Here is a 17,807-nt window from a genome sequence, read left to right on the forward strand (position 1 = left end):
AGGACACATTTCTCCACCAAAGTGCTCCTTTCTAAAGGGATTTCCTAGGCAAACTGATACGACAGCTCAGAGCCGACAGCTGACTCACTGGAAGAAAATCTCCCGGGGTGGTCTCAGCCCGCGTGCAGGCTCACAGGAGTTAAGGATGTTAAAGACTGCATCTGCATCATCAATGTCACTGAATGTGTAGGACTTTCCAAACCTGTCTAACTTCTAAATGCCTCCTCCCTCTTATATTTTTAATCACCCCGGAGCACCTATATTTCTCTCCCTAGACATGACCGTGGAAAGAGACTGACCCAGCTCACATCCGCTCCGAGGATTCCTCACCACGCTGTCCTTGTTGGTGGGATGAGGGGAGAGGGAGGGGGGCTGAGCCCCACCCCTTGGCCTCTGACTCCCACTCAGATGATAATTTTGTACACAGCTGCTTCTTGTACTCAGAGCCCCACTCAGGAGTGGTGAGCACCTACAGGCTTTTCCCGTTATTCCCCCAAATGCCCCCAGGATGTATTTAGGCTTTTCTGTGCAAAGTGCATGCATTTGCAGGACAGTGGCCTGTCACTGGTGTGGCCCCTGGGCCATGGCTCACCTGGGGACCCAGCTGTGACCTGCACCTCATTCCGCATGCTTGGCAAGACAGAGTTCAACAGTCAGGTACTCTCCAACAAGTGAAAGTCATGCCCATCGCCCATCAGCCCCTGCCACCCTTTCATAGCTGGCAAGAAGGCTGGTCTGACTTTGAGGACAGTCTGGGAGTTGGGAGGTCCTGGTTCTAGACTATGTCTTTGCTGTAGGGCCTGGGCAAGCCCCTGGGTCTATGGGTAAAATCAGGTGTCAGGCTCAGTGGTCACACCGACAGAGCAGGAGAGGCAAAGTGGGCCTCAGAAGGCCTTAGTTCGTGTCTTTGGTTGAACAGACAAACAAGCTCAGGGAGGCCAAGGAATTTTACTAGACCACACAGCACAGGTGGGAACTCAGACATCTAAATCCTGTTTCAGTCCATTCCCATCTGACCAGGCTGTTATCCTAAGGTCCCTTCCAAGTATTTTCCAACATATAAAGTAATCAGAGAAGAGGGGCAGATAGTACACACAGCTCACCTGAGAGGTCTTTAAACGGCCTCTAAAGAAAACTGAGGAGATAGTTACAGAAACCATAATTGTTTAATAGCAGTGTATTTGCATACATGATATTTCTAAGTGCTTTTAAAAATCTCCTAAGCTCAATATAAGTAAATGAAGATTTCTCTCATTTCCCTTCGGTAAACTTCTTAATTCCAAATAAATGGCATTTACCTTGTTGGGTGTTTGTCTAACCTCTTAATCAAGAATCTCAGGTACAGTGTAGGGAAATCCAACTAAGATAGTTTGAAGAAAAAGAAGATCTATGACTAACATAAGTGGAAACCCACTTACAAATAGAGTCAGAGACTGAAGGTTGTAGTCTTGCTCTCACAGGAGTTCCAAACTCTGCGTGCATCGCTGTATGGTTGAGGCATCCTTTTCTCCTTCTAAAGATGTACTTTCTCTTTTTGGGGAAGATGTTTGCCAGCAGCCTGTTTCCAGCTCTTTCACCAAAAATGATGACTTCTTTTTCTCTACCTCTAAATAAACAATCCTAGGGAATAAGTCTGATTGGTCCTGCTCGGGTCACATGACCCCTCTAAACTGTAGACCAATCACTGGGGCCAGGTGGTAGGGTTATGATAAATGGCTGGGCCCAGGTCATGTGCCTACACACCTGTGGCCAGGATATCTTTCTCCTGGGCACACACTAAGATAAAGAGCCAAATGTGAATGGCTAGTTGACTTAGAAAGTTGAGATGGTGTATGAGAGACAAGTGGGCTGCCTAAATTGCAGGAATGAACTCCTTGCTTGGAACGAATATTTACTTGTCCACACCGTTCTCACAGGTATGTATTTGTAAAAATAATGCAACACAATGGATCAGGTTGATCTAACTCCCATTCTCAAGCCTTTACCTCTAGCTACTTTTTAGCTGGAGATGGCCAAGGTATATAATTCTGATCAATAAGACACAAGTTTGTGTTTACTCTGTGAGTCTTGGAAAAGCACACACTTTCCCCAGATAGGTGTTGTTTCTTCCTCCATCCTTTTTTCTTATGGAAGATGGGTGTAATACTTGGAGTTGTGGCAGCCTTCTTGGAAATATGAGGTAAAGGCCAAAAGAATTATAAGCTGCAAACCAGAGCCAGCAAGCTGTTGCCTTGAGACTTTTTGTTAAGTAAGAGAAACAATCCCCTATTTGTTTAAAACACTAAAGTCACGTTTTTGGATACTTGCAACCAAAATATTCCTAACTGATAAAATGGATAAATGACATTCCTTGGTAGCCATAAATAAAATCTTAGAAGTTGTAGAATCTGGTATAGGTCTATATATCTCTTTGTTTTACTCTTTTTTTCAGTTATTCACCCTTTCAACCTTTGGGGGAGATGAAGAAGACACAGTTCTTTTACCCAGAGGAAGCTTACAATTAAATAGAGCTTAAAATTTAGGCCAGTGTTGAACAAAGAATTCCTTATCATGCTTAATTCCCCAATGCTGCAATTAAGCCCATTTGCTTTTTATCTCATCCTCAGTAGAGCTCAAGAATGGCTAGTTACCATCTTTTTAAATAAGGAAGACAACTTAATTAAAAATACACTTCAATCTCTGTGATGTGTGTGTGTGTGTGTGTGTGTGTGTGTGTGTGTGTGTGTGGTGTGTGCATGCATGTATTTCCTTTGTTTTCCCTGGTTAATTAACACCAATTTTTTTTACTTTCTTCACAGATTTTATTTTTCAAACCTCTAATCTTTATGCGATATTTGATCAAACAAAAGCTACAGTTAACAGTTTTTAAAAGTTAGTGTGGTCACTTAGAATCTCTGGTTTCTCTGAAAAATTGTAAAGACTTTTTGGCCTCCTGCTTTCAAGTTTCTTCAGTCCTGAAGCTGGAGCCACAAAGCCTCTCCCGGGTGATTAAACCTTCATGTTCATGACTCTGGCTCCAAATCCTGTAATCAAGATTGTCCCTGGAGAGAGGAATCAGATGAAACCTAGGCTGAAGGACATCTGACTCTAAATGAGGTCTAAGGACCTCTCATGATCATTTAACCTGGTCCTAGCTCACCAGTGACTGGATTCTCCAATTGTGCTCAGTTTTGTCTGACTCCTTGCGACCCCATGGACTGTAGCCCACCAGGCTCCTCTGTCCACGGAATTCTCCCGGCAAGAATACTGGAGTGGGTTGCCATTTCCTTCTCCAGGGGATCTTCCCAACCCAGGGATTAAACTAGTCTCTTGCATCTCCTGCACTGGCAGGTGGATTCTTTACCAACTGCACCTCCTGGGCTCTCCATGTGCTCTTTAATTTCCTCTGTGGAGGGTATTTCCCAGTTTTGTCTAATCCTCTTCTTCTACCACCTGTCGCCTGGTCTTCCTGTAGCACTGCCCCTCCTTTATTTCTGATCCTTGTGCTTCCAGGGAAATTAATGCCATCTTTTGCTCAAGGGCGAGCATGTGACTCAGGCTGACCAGTCAGAGCATCATATCACCTTGGCCACGGTAATTAGTTCAGGATGCCCACATGAACCAAGTCGGGCTCCTCAAAGCTAATGATTTTGTTGTAAGAATGATTGATAAAGAAAAGCCCTTTCCCCACAAAGGTTACTGAGAGGAGAGGCTATGGGCCTGGCATTATTGGCAGCCATCATGTCACCAGATAGGACACATCTCCTGAGAAGACAACCCAAAAAAGGCAGGAAGAATGGAAAGACAGAGAGCCACATCTTGAAAATATCTCGGAGTCCCAGATCCAGCCTGGAACGGCACTTTCTACTGACTTTCTCATTTCATCATCCAAAACCTTTTCTTTTTAGCCTAAGCCAATTTAAGTAGATTTCCTACCCTGAAATCTGCATGTCTTCTGAGCAGGTCCCCAAATCCTGTTTGGATTCCACACCATGAATGTGGCATGAATGCACCTCCCACTCAACCCTTTAGCATCTCCCATCCTAAGGGTGGACCTCCTGGACTTACTTGAGACTCAGGCTTGTCCTGCTGGTCCCGATAGACGTTAGCCGCTGAATATGCCCTCAGAGGCCCTTACACCTTGTTCAGATTCCTAGTGATTCTTCTACTAACGTCTCCCATGGCAATCCTTACCTGAGAAGTGCCCTTGGGCAGCTGGAGCTGATCCTTGCTGAGGTTCCTGGGAGTTACAACCCCACAGCCGCAACTTCTTTGAGCTAGCAGGTGACTGGAGTGGGTGTGCTTCTTCGCTTCAGTGTGGGCCAGACGGTACAGAGCAATGTCGGCTCCAGAGCTCCTCCCGAGACGAGGCAGAGGCTAGAGCTCATGCGAAACCACGTCTTACCTGGTGTCTCCTTCCCTGTTCCTTCATAAGTGATTGCACAAGAATCCTTATTTCCAGCTCTGCTCCTAAAGAACCTGGTCTCTCAGTCCAGTTCAGTTCAGTCACTCAGTTGTGTCCGACTCTTTGCGACCCCATGAACCACAGCACGCCAGGCCTCCCTGTCCATCACCAACTCCCGGTGTCCACCCAAACCCATGTCCATTGAGTCTGTAATGCCATCCAACCATCTCATCCTCTGTCGTCCCCTTCTCCTCCTGCCTTCAATCTTTCCCAGCATCAGGGTCTTTTCCAATGAGTCAATTTGTCGCATCAGGTGGCCCTAGTATCGGAGCTTCAGCTTCAGCATCAGTCCTTCCAATGAACACCCAGGACTGATCTCCTTCAGGATGGACTGGTTGGATCTCCTTGCAGTCCAAGAGACTCTCAAGATCTTCTCCAACACCACAGTTCAAAAGCATCAATTCTCCAGTGCTCAGCTTTCTTTATAGTCCAACTCTCACATCCATATATGACCACTGGAAAAACCATAGCTTTGGCTAGATGGACCTTTGTTGGCAAAGTAATGTCTCTGCTTTTTAATATGCTGTCTAGGTTTGTCATAGCTTTTCTTCCAAGGAGCAATCATCTTTTAATTTCATGGCTGCAGTCACCATCTGCAGTGATTTTGGAGCCCTCTGGCAACTTGTAATTTCCAAAGATGATGACCACAATATCTCTCACTTCACATGTTCTTCTTACAACTCAACTTACCTCATTGTGGGCGGAGGGGGTGGTGGTCTATGTCCCTCCTCTTGAATCTGAGTGCACATGCGATCGTTTTGAGTGACAGAGTATGGTGAAAATATTACCCTGTGATTCCAGCGGAGCATCAGCATTTGGGTGTGGTTCGTTGTTCGGTGACAGAGTCAGGAGCCCTGAGACATCTCAGTCCTTGGCCTTTATCCAAGTGTGCGTGATGGCCTGATCCTCCCTGGTCCTGTTGGGCAGTTCAGACAAACCAAGTTCTGGCAACATCTGTTGGTAGTCCCCCTGGCAAGCATGCCTGGAAAAGCTGTGGCTCTCCAGGATTCTACCATCTGGAAATGGGACAACGCTGTCATTTGTGGGTTATCATTGTCATTCCAACACCCAGGAGGGTTTATGTTTCAGGAATAGATGATGCGCTACTCATTGTGTGGTCAGGCAGATGAGTCAGGGGCTGTATTTTCCCTTCTGAAGACATTTCACTTGTAATATTAATAATGCTTTTTCTGGGAAACTCCCAGACGTCAAGGTTTGAACATCCTGAAACAGCTGTTCATTCTGTCTCGGTTTTGCTTAAGTAAAAATGCTAATGAAAGTTTCTTTCGAGTGTTATAATAAGAACTAAAAATAAGAACTCGTGGGTGAGGTAAGCTAGAAGTTCTCAAAAAGTAACAAGAGTGCTTATTGTCATTGTCCCTTTGTGAGCCAAAGGGCTGTCTATTCAAATGATCTGCAGGTTGAATGAAACAATATGCAAGTCTCACAAGGTATGCATGTGTGTGTTTTAAAAGCTTATTGATCGTTTTCTTGCATATTCTAACCAATGTTGTTAAAATAGGAAAATGAGCATCTAAAAAATGTAGCTTCAGTTTTAAAAAGAAAATGGGCTTTCCTTGTGGCTCAGCTGGTAAGGAATCTGCCTGGAATGCAGGAGACCTGGGTTTGATCCCTGGATTGGGAAGATCCCCTGGAGAAGGGAAAGGCTACCCACTCCAGTATTCTAGCCAGGGGAATTCCATTGATTGTATGGTCCATGGGGTCACAAAGAGTTGGACACAACTGAGCGACTTTCACTTTAAAAAGAATGTAGAGTCACAAAAAAATGAGTGCCTCCCCAGACAAAACACCACCTGACATCTTTGGCTGAGTTGTGTTTTGTAGTAGGGAAAGACGCGGGAAGGCATGAGGGTGATGAGGAAACTGTGGCGGGGGGACGTGGTTTCCTTCAGGTTATTAACGTTACACTTAAGAAAACAATCCATATGCCATTGAAATTCTAAGATTTCCATTCACTCATTGCCCATTTTCGCATATATTTCTACAGCACCAGGAACTTGGCAGCATAAAGTCTAGAAGGAGGTGGAGGAAAAATCTGGTGAGAGGGTCTCGTTTCTGATCCTTTTCTTATACCCCTTTGCCCCTGACTGTTTTGGTTATCTACTGCTACATAACAAATAACCCCCAAACCTGTGACAAAATAGTGTTCAGTTTTCATCATGACTTTTGTGACTGAAGAGGCACAGTCACAGGTGGGTGGTCCTGGGGGTGTGCAGTGAGGGCCTGGAGTGGCCTGGGCCCGGCTGGGCGTCCCCTCCTCACTTTCTGTGCTCTCAGAGCCTCTCCGCAATTGCACGACTTGCCTGGGGGCTTCGTGGTTTGTGAGGGAACTGAGCTTCTACCTATCGAAGTCACAGGGCTCCACCTATGCCACACTCGACTGGTTACTAATGTGTCATCAATTGCTCAGAGTAAGCGGAGGGAAATTAGACCCCTCGTTTGATGGGGGAATGGCAAGGTTCTGGAAGAGAACAAGAGGCAGGAGGTATTGTTGTGGGCCGCCTTGGGGAAATACAACTAGCTACACTGCTCAGGCCTGGTTCCTCGGGGCTCCGATGGGCTCTGTGAGCTGCCCCAAAGCCTTTTCCTGATTTTCTTTTCACTTGAGGTCATCAGAGCCCAGGTCTCTGGCATGCAACAGGAACCCTGCCTGGCACCCTTGCAATGATGTACAATGTTTACTTAAAGATTCTTGGCTAGAACCTCTAACTGGCATTTAGAGCAAAGATAGAGCAGAGGGGGCTGTAGGAGCCATTTTCCCTCCCTAAGATGATCAGATCTCTATAATGGTCTTGAGAGGAGTGGACAGGTGAGACCAAGACCTTGCCTGTTGTGTCTTGACCACTGAGGTCTTGTCTGTGTGACTTTACTAGCTGTGTTTTTAGGTGTTTACAGGTGATAACACCTGTAAAATTTGATAATTCCTTAATAATAGCATTAGCACAGAAACTAATGCTTGGACAAGAAGGCAGATGTCTGATGCTGGCTTATTGCTGGCCAGCTGTTGCTTAACTGAGGTTGCAGACCAAAACCAGGATTTACACCTGTTGAAAAGCCTCTCATGCTCTCAGCCCAAAGTGCCAGGGCTGTCAACCTGACTTCCAATACTTGGTCTTGGAAGTGCTAGGGCTGAGAAAATAGGTTCAGTGGTGACTAATAGAGAGCTCTGTTCCAAAACTCCCATCTCCGCTTAGTACAGAGACAACAGACAGTAAGAAGCAGGAGACTGGGCATTTAAACCCTCTACATGTGTTTCCAAAAGGGACAGTGAAAACAGAATGAATTATCAGGAGTAAAAACAAGGGCTTTTCAAGAAACATTGTTAATCTAACACAGAAGTACATGCCAGCTCCTGGAATGAATGGAGCTGTGGTCTGAAGCTGTGCATCCACTCAAAATTCCTATGCTGAAACCCTAACCCCCAAGATGATGGTAATAGAAGGTGGGGACTTTGGGAGGTGATTAGGTCATGAAGGTGGAGCCCTCATGAATGGGATTAATGCCCTTATAAAAGAGGCCCCAGGGAGCTCCCTGATCATTTCCACCATGCGAGGATATATTAAGAAGGTGGGTTTTTAGAAAGTGCCCCTCATCAGACAGTGAATTTTGTGGGGGGGTGGGGAACGATCAAGGACTTCTCACTCCCTGAACCATGAGAAACCAGTGTTGTTTATAAGCTACCAGATCTATGGTATTTAATTACAGCAGCCTAGATAGACTCAGACAAATGGTATTCATCTGTTTATCCTATTCATTCAGTTATTCACTCATCATATGATTTCATAAGCCAGAGAATGCCAGGAAATGGAGAAATGACTAGTTAAGAACCAGGAGACCCCTTGTGCGGTTGGGGAAATGGGAGAGGAATAAATGGCTACGTGTCAGGCAAGGCACTTAAATTTCTGTTAACAAAACCTCTTGAAGGAAACCCCTTTAAAAGAAATCCTATTTGGAAATGTTTTCTAAAAAGCATACATCTTGAGAAGCTGTGCTTCACAGCATACAGCCTGAGCCATATGCTAATGGTTAAGTGTTTCTCTCTATACAGCAGAGGGAGAAGTCAGAGGAGGACCTTATGTTTGTTTGCTAATCATCAGTGTCAGCCTTCAAGTGTCTAATCCCCCCTCCATATCACACACACTTCTACTATCATAGTAGGCATTCAGATATGCTAAAATAAAACTTGAGCTTCTATAACAACATTTCTGGGGGCAGACGTGGTGGAAATTTATTCCCAATCAGTTTCAGAATTGGCTCAGCTCCCTAGACTTGCACAGGGGTCCTGGGGGGCTCACATTGTGCCAAAGCCTGAGCAGGGTTAGTAAACCTGGTCCGTGTCATCTACTTCCAGAATGGCTTCTGTTGGGATGTTTTCACATCCTCCAGTTGCCTATTGTTTTGTACTGCTCTCTGCTGTATTAGGGCTTCCCAGGCGGTGCTAGTGGTAAAGAACCCACCTGCCAATACAGGAGACCTAAGAGACTTGGGTTCAATACATGGATCAGGAAGATCCCCTGGAGGAGGACACGGCAACTCACTCCAGTATTCTTGCTTGGAGAATCCCACGGACAGAGGAGCCTGGCAGGCTACGGTCCATAGTGTTGAAAAGAGTCGGACACGACTGAGGCAACTTAGCACAACTGCTGTATTATACCTAAGATTTGTTGCTTCTGTTGGTCCGGGTCTCTCAAATTCTTTTAGTACATAGAAGCATTTTTGCTGCTCTGTGCCTTCACTCACTGAAGCAATCTTTGTGGGGCTTTTCAATCACTTTGGTGCTTCCCTTGGGTCTCAGAGTCATTCTGTTTCTTTCACAGAATGGTATGTTCATGGTTTTCCTCAGATCCATCCGCCCAGACATACCATGCAGGCCATCACCCTGAGCTCAAGCTGGGGAAGGAGCTTTGGCAGTACTGGAGTTCTGCCAAACACAACTCAGGTTTCTATTACACCACCCACCATTTTTATTTCAGATATTCAGCTTTAGAATTTTCATTTGGTTCTTTTTTGTAGTTTCTGTTTCTTTGCTGAGAGTTCCTATTCGTTCCTTCATTGCAACCATATTTTCCTTTATATAGTTATAATAGCTGTGGTATACTTGTAATGGGGCTTCCCGGGTGGCACAGTGATGAAGAATCTACCAGCCAATGCAGGAGACACAGGTTTGATCCCTGGGTAAGGAAGATCCCCTAGAGTAGGAAATGGCAACCCAGCTCAGTAGCCTTGCCTGGGAAATTGCAAGGACAGAGGGGCCTGGTGGGCTATGGTCCATGGATTGCAAAAAGTCGGACATAGCTGTGTGACGGAGCATGCCACACCCACACTGATAGTTATAAGCTGCTTTCACATCTTACTTCAACACGGGGCTCATCTTTGGGTTGGTCTTCATTGATTAACTTTCATCTTGGATATGGATACGTTTTCCTTTTCTAAAAATGTCCAGTAGTTTTGGATTGTATTGTGGACCTTTGTGAATGATACATTGTCAAGACTCTGGATTCTGCTATATTACTCTCAAGAATATTATTATTTTTTTAAATGTTAGCAAGCAGTTAACTTTGCTGAACTGAAATTCCAAACTCAGTCACCTTTGCAATGAGTACTGCTTGGAGTCTTGTTTAGGGGTCAGCCAGGAGTTATGCACAGTTTGCTGCTCCCCAATCTGTGGCAGAGTACATCATGAGAAACGCTGGGCTGGATGAAGCACAAGCTGGAATCAAGATTGCCGGGAGAAATATCAATAACCTCAGATATGCAGATGACACCACCCTTATGGCAGAAAGTGAAGAAGACCTAAAGAGCCTCTTGATGAAAGTGAAAGAGAGAGTGAAAAAGTTGGCTTAAAACTCAGCATCCAGAAAGCTAAGATCATGGCATCTGGTCCCATCACTTCATGGGAAATAGATGGGGAAACAGTGGAAACAGTGAGAGACTTTATTTTGGGGGACTCCAAAATCACTGCAGATGGTGACTGCAGCCATGAAATTAAAAGATGCTTGCTGCTTGGAAGGAAAGTTATGACCAACCTAGATAACATATTAAAAAGCAGAGACATTACTTTGCCAACAAAGGTCCATCTAGTCAAGGCTATGGTTTTTCCAGTGGTCATGTATGGATGTGAGCGTTCGACTATAAAGAAAGTTGAGTGCCGAAGAGTTGATACTTTTGAACTGTGGTGTTGGAGAAGACTCTTGAGAGTTCCTTGGATTGCAAGGAGATCCAACCAGTCCATCCTAAAGGAGATCAGTCCTGGGTGTTCACTGGAAGGACTGATGCTGAAGCTGAAACTCCAATACTTTGGCCACCTCATGCGAAGAGTTGACTCATTGGAAAAGACCCTGATGCTGGGAGGATTGGGGGCAGGAGGAGAAGGGGATGACAGAAGATGAGATGGTTGGATGGCATCACCAACTCGATGGACATGAGTCTGAGTAAACTCCGACTGGTGATGGACAGAGAGGCCTGGCGTGCTGCAGTCCATGGGGTCACAGAGAATCAGACACGACTGAGGGACTGAACTGAACTGAACCTGTTGCTCTCTTACTTCTGCGATTCTGCCTCTCACATTCCAGCTACTCTGATCACTCTGAACTCTGTCCTCTGATTCCTTAGCTGGTTAAGAGTGGGTGTCTGTCCAAGTTTTGGCTGCCTTGTAGGGGGGCCTGGCCTCCGGTGAAAAGCAAGAAAAGAATGGAAACCCACCCATGGGTGATTCTGCCTATTTTCAGTTGCTTTCTACTGCCTCCGCAGAGTTACTTTTTGAGTTTATTTAGAGTTTCTATAGGAGAGTTGGTTCAGTACAAGCTACTACACCATGCTGGAGTAGAATTTGCTGCCTTCCTTTTGAATAAACTGTGAAAAGTGAAAGTGAAAATTGCTAAGTCCTGTCTGACTCTTTGTGACCCCGTGACTGTAGCCCGTCAAGTTCCTCTGTCCATGAAATTCCCATGAAGAATACTGGGGTTGGTAGCCATTCCCTTCTCCTGGGGATCTTCTCAACCCAGGGATCAAACCTGGTCTCCTGAATTATAAGCGGATTCTTTACTGTCTGAGCCGCCATGGATCCCAAGTAAACTGCAGGGGCAGGACATTTGGTCTCCATTTCTCAGGGATTTACAATGTCCATTCATTCCCACTTCTCCTCACATTTTTGTCCCTGCCTGCAGCCTAGGGTTATGCTATATAGTTTGAGAAGCTGGGAAGGTTTTTTTCTGCCTAAATTTTTTTCCCCTAAATTTTGAGTCGCTTTGGATAACTGAAACTTAGAAGTCAAAATTTTCAAGACCTCAAAAGCTTTTCTTTGCCACTTTGGTAAAACCACCATTCCCTGGCTATAGATGCCTTATAATATATACATTATACAGTGTGTGTCCTCAGTTGCCCAGTCATGTCCAGCTCTTTGTGATCCTATGGACTGTATCTGCCAGGCTCCTCTGTGCATGGGATTTTTCAGGCAGGAAAACTGGACTGGGTTGCCGTTTCCTTCTCCAGGGGATCTCCCCAACCCAGGGATCAAATCCATGTCTCATGTGTCTCCTGCTTGGCAGGGGAATTCTTTACCTCTGAGACACCTGGGAAGCCCATATTATACAGCATCTATATATAGATATATAAAAATACAAATATGTATAAATAGGGAAGAGATAACAGGAAGTATTGGGATTGAAAAGAGCATCAGTATTTCATAAAACATTATTCCTCCATATCAGGAATGACACCTATGCTTGGTGGTGGTTTAGTACATGTGAGACTGAGTGTATCTGATATTTAAATCAATAGTTTTAAGTATTTAAGCCTTCTTAGTTTATTTATTCATTTAAACATGCTTCACACACACAAAAAAAAACCATTTGAGAGTGCCTATTATTTGTTAGGCTTTGTGCTAGGTACTAATTATGCAATAAAAAGTGGTATTTATTTAAAAAATTTCAGATCTCAGCAAACATTAGGAGGGAGGCATAAGGTAAGGCAGCCTAGAATTAAATCTCACCTGCTCTATCAAGCAGACGTGAAGCAATACAGATGCTGTTATTTTAAAGTCATTTGGGATAATGAAGATAGCACAAAATTTGGATTAAAAAAGCCTAAGTTTAACTCCCAGTGCACCGTTTATTTAAACTACTACCTTGGGCCAATCTCTCAACTGCTCTGGGCTCTACTTTCATTTTCAATTAACTGTTGAATGTTGCTAGACTGAAAGCTTTCTGACAACAGGCCCTGTTCCTTCCCTACTGTATCCTAGCCTAGTGTTGGCACATACTAGGATCTCAATAAGTGCTTTAACATTAAATGAACAAGCAAAGAAGAGCTCTTATTGCTTTTTCAACATGGACTTCTCCAGCTGGAAATCTTGAGAATTACCAGGATTCCAGGTTAATGTAGGAAACAGTCCTCTAATTGGATTCCTCCTTTGTTCTTTTAGCTCCCACATATACTCATGATGGCTTCCAGAGAATCTGATGGATTCTAATAGGTAATAATTAGGATACTGTGCTGTAGAAACAAAGGACTTGTAGTCCATTTGTGGACTAGACTGAGGAGCAGCCACCATACGGAACGTTGCCAGTGGCCCGTGAGAGGAAGGCAGGCGAGAGCTCTGGAAAGTCTCGTCCTAACAATTAAGTAATTGCTGTGGAGTGACATACGTCACCTCTGCTCACAACTCATCGACCAGAACTAGCCAAATAGCCTCTCCCAGCCTCAAGGAGCCGGGAAAAGCAATTCCACCACGAGCGCAGAAGAGGACCAGAAATGTTTGGGGAACCGCACTGATGGTGATCATAGTCCTGCTTGTAAGGGAGACCCTGAACTGGTCCACTCAGGTCCATCGAAGTACAAGTCTGATGGGAAGCTAGCAGGCGCATTTTCACACTCTTGGATCTCCTAACTCCCCACAGGGGTGGGGCAGGCGGAGCCCCACTCTCCATCTCAAGGGCTTTACAGCATCATAGGCCTTCAGGTGAGGATTGAACTGAACTCAAGATTGAACTTGCTCCAAGTTGCGCCCTGGCTGTTGATGGAAGTTCACTGCCAAATGTCTAGTTCTACGGATTGTTGTCCAGTTGTATACAGGGTTCTCAAGTGGTTATGGATGGATGATTCTCCTTTGAGTGGAGGAGCTGGGTTTCTGATTTCTGACTCCGATCGGTCCATGAGTCCTACAGATTGCACCCTATGGACACAGCCCTTCGATTTCTGCTCCCTGTGCCCCAGCCTGACAACTTCAATCTGTTCCTGGAAGGCGTGTGTGTGTGTGTACATGGGGGGTGGGGGATGGTGGTGGGTAGTGGGGAAGTAAAGGAAATATGATGGGGACAATGGTTCCATCTGGTTTCATATTTTTGCAGAGTTTTTCATTTCATGTTTGGACCTTGACTTTGGAAACCCCAAACCCAATACTCTGGCTTTTTTTTCCTGGTGTTTTCATGATAACTTTCCTTGGTGGCCAATGACGCTTTCTCTGAGCTTCTCTGGTGGCTGAGACAGTGAAGAATCCACCTGCAATGCAGGAGACCCAGGTTCAATCCCTGGGTTGAGAAGATCCCCTGGAGGAGGGAATGGCTACCCACTCCAGTATTCTTGCCTTAAGAGTTCCACGGACAGAGGAGCCTGGTGGGCTACAGTCCATGGGGTCACAAAGAGTTGGACTCGGGTGAGTGACTAACACTCACTGTCTTTCTAGCTGTCTAAATCAGTAAGAATAAGGTTGGTAAAGCGTAACAAGAGATACAGTGCAGCCCAATGCAGTATTACCCAGCCATAAAAAGAATGAAATGTTGGCATTTTCAGCAATATGGATGGGCCTAGAGATTATCATACTAAGTGAAGTAAGTCAGACAGAGAAAGACAAATATCATAATGATATCGCTTACACATGGAATCTAAAAACAAGATACAAGGAACTTACCTACAAAACAGAAACAGGCTCACAGACACAAAGAACAGATTTATGGCCATCAAGGGGGAGAGAGGATGGGAAGGGATAAAATCAGGGGGTTGGGATGAATATGTACACATTACCATATGTAAACTAGATAAATAGCTATCCTCAGTGTCTTCTTATAACCTAAGGGGAAAAAAACCTGAAAAAGAATATAAACATATATAATAACGGAATTACTGCCATACATCTGAAACTAACATGACATTATAAAGCAACTATACTTCAATTTAAAAAGAAAAAAGAAAAAGGGGGAAAGGTTTTCAAAAAAGAAATACAGTGGGGAAAGGGAAATCAAATCAATTAATATATCAAAATATTACATCATTTATTTAATGAGCTATTTCCACAATCTCCTTTATTTTCTTACATCTGTGGAACATACAGACTTCCTACATATTTCCATATATATATATATATACATATATGAATATATGAAATATATATAATATATATATGTGAAATGTATATATATACATTTCAACAGAGGATGAAATGATTGGATGGCATCACCAACTTGATGGACATGAGTTTGAGAAGCTCCGGGAGTTGGTGATGGACAAGGAGGCCTGGTGTGCTGCAGTCCACGGGGTCGCAAAGAGTCAGACAGGACTGAGCAACTGAACTGATATATTTCTATCTCTGGTAATAAAGTTTGTTCCCAAATGCAAGTAAATAGGTGTGTCCCACCAGTGGAATGACCAGTGCAGAGGCGTGGCTCTTGCTAAGGGCCAGCAGTAGCAGTGAGCCTCACACTATATTCCTGCATTGAGTCTCGCGCTGCTCCTTGCTCCAGAGAGCAAGTTCTATCTCAGCCACAGGAGGGCCCCTGCTTCCCTGAACTGCCTGTCTGACAGATTGGGAATTCAGAGATAAAAGGAGGAGTGGATGCAGGGGCAGAATAACAATCTTTTTTTTTTTTTTTAAATACTGGGGTGAATGGAACATTTGGCAATCATTCAAACATTTCCTGAAACTGGTGGTGTCTGCGGGTGGCATTTGCAAAGTAATAGTTTGACTACACTTTGGACAAAAGTCCCCGGCCTTGGCCATCAATGCAAACATACAAAACATCCTGACAAGCTCCCCACCCCGCCCCAGTGCACACTCCCACGTGGCTAAGCGGCTGCAGGGCACGTCTGGACGCCGGCCTGAAGGGGCCCTGCTCCGCAGGGCCCAGGGGTGCCATGGACTGGGTTGGGGTGTGTCTGCAAGCGTGTGCCCAGCGCAGTGAACACAGGGGAGGGGGCTCCTGTGAAAACCACTGGCTCTGGTGCGCCGTAGAGAAACTCCTTATGTGAAGGCGCATTGCCCTAGGCGGGGCCAGCTTTCTGCAGCCATTCAGTATGGAGCAGCCAACCAAACTGTGATCTCACTGTGGCTGCAAACCCACTTAAAATACTAACAGTGATGATAAAGATGAATAATCCCTGCACCTCCAGGCATATATAAGTTTATGCTTATCTCTCCTGTCAGCCCTGAAAGGTTGCTGTTCAGCTGCCCTGGAGAAGATCTGGTTTTGGTGGTCCTGCAAATGAACAATTAGGTCAGTAACTCTTCAGGCTCTGTAGCTTCTGATGGCTCTCCTTTCTGCAGAAGTTGCTGTTGCTCTCCACAGAAGGATGGGAACTGAGGGTTTTTAAGCGAAGTTGGTTGAGAGGGGATGCGTGCAGTGGGGGGTGGGGGAGAAATCACGGGCTGGGGGTGGGGTGGGGGAGGAAAGGAGGTGGGCAGGACTGAAGGTTAGCTGGGATTTTCCCTCTCAGCAAGGCTCAGTGGAGCTGCAATGCATCACAAGTGCTCCGGTGGCTGGTACCCATGGCCTTAATCATCTCCAGAGTGGGGTCATACTGCTGAGGCTGAGGGAGAGAATTGCTCCAGCGGGGGGGGCTCCGGGAACCAAGCTTTTACAGGAATTGCACAGTCTGGCCACGACTGCTTCTTACGCTTGCCTAGGCTCGCTTAACTCCTCTCCTTTCCACAGCGGGTGTGAGGAGAACCAGTTTCCCCATTAACTTGGGGCCTGCGCTTTATCGACTGCAAACGCTCAGGATCCCAGCGCTGGGGCCATCTGCGACCTGTCGGGCTGTAATAGCTTGGTTTTCCCTGTGTTCGGCTCCCTCCTTGAATACTTAGTGTTAAATCATAGGGGAAGGAAGTGTGAGCAGAGGAAAAACAGCACCATTACATGACCCCCGATGAGACCGCTGTGATAGAATTAAAAGCTGCCGCCCTAGGACATTCTAACAGATGACACTGTGAGGTTGCCAAGGTAACCCACCAGGATACAGCTCCAGCATCTTTGGGGTTGATGCTGGGTGGATGAGGTCAGTCAGAGGTGAGGCCTAGCTGCCCAGGGTACATCCCTTGGCTGGCCAGTCCATGGCAGTCAAGAGGAAAATCAAGGCTGACCTCTACACAATACAAACGAACTCAACCTCGTCCCCTCATTGGCTATTCCAGGTGAAAGAGAAGCATCATACTCCAGGTCACTTGATCAGTGTATGTTACACAGGGCTGAAAAAGGTCTGGATATGAATGACTCACCCACTCACTCCATGTATGTGGATTAAATACCTGCTGTGTACATTTGCTCCATGTATGTGGATTAAACACCTGCTGTGTACCAAAGAGAAGCATCAGAATATCTAGGGGGAAAGGTGAGTTCTAGAAAACCCTGAAAAAAAATGCAGGTCCAATCAGGGAAACAAGATCATTTAAGACATTTACACACTGTCAGTAGTCAGGAAAAGGTTGAGTGGAAGAAAATGAAAAACAGAGTAACTTATTAACCCCAAGGACCTAGTGTTAAAAAAAAAAATACATGCAAAAATTGTACAGAGTGGAAATGATTTGCTTAAAAGAAATCAACTTTCTCCCCCAAACACATCAAGTTATGCTGCATTCCCCTTTTTTCCCTTTATCTTTTAAATACTCCGTGTTTGCTCTGAACTACTGGTTAACACCTAGAAATGTTGTTTTCTTTCTCCCATGTAAGGACCAGAAAGATTTCAGACGGACCCTGCCTTGCAATAACTCTAGGCCCCGGGCATATAAATAACAAAGATTCCTCATTTTGGCCTCGAAGGTGGGTGTTCAAAAACCATCACTGCGGCCAGAGGACACACATTCCCAAATGATACTGCCTGAATCTGGACCTGGGCTGTCGTCTGATCCCGTTTTCTCCCAGATGGCAAGTCAGGTGGGGGAGAGTGGGAGAGCCTGGAGGGGGTGGTAGTGAGCACAACAACCAGCAGGCGTGGAAAGGGCAAGGGAAAAAAAAACACGCCAAATGGGGGGTGGCGGGAACACAGAACCGGGGTGGCTAGGGAAAAGCAAACGAGAGGGAAAGGCTGTGAGACACTGTTTACAGGAATCCCTGAAAACAAAATAGGGCTTCCT

At 45.3% G+C, this 17,807-nt stretch overlaps 1 long non-coding RNA gene across 1 annotated transcript; it reads right to left on the reverse strand.

Annotated features, from left to right (window-relative positions):
* Window positions 1–2,777: 2,777 nt before the first annotated feature.
* On the reverse strand, window positions 2,778–4,564 carry LOC122676077. The gene is made up of 2 exons (XR_006335415.1): window positions 4,174–4,564; window positions 2,778–3,041 (listed from the first exon to the last, which is right to left on the reverse strand). It is a non-coding gene; the product is annotated as an uncharacterized LOC122676077 (long non-coding RNA).
* Between the last annotated feature and the right edge of the window lie 13,243 nt (window positions 4,565–17,807).

This window comes from Cervus elaphus, chromosome 19 (genome assembly GCF_910594005.1).
Source record: "Cervus elaphus chromosome 19, mCerEla1.1, whole genome shotgun sequence".
Lineage (NCBI taxonomy): Eukaryota > Metazoa > Chordata > Mammalia > Artiodactyla > Cervidae > Cervus > Cervus elaphus.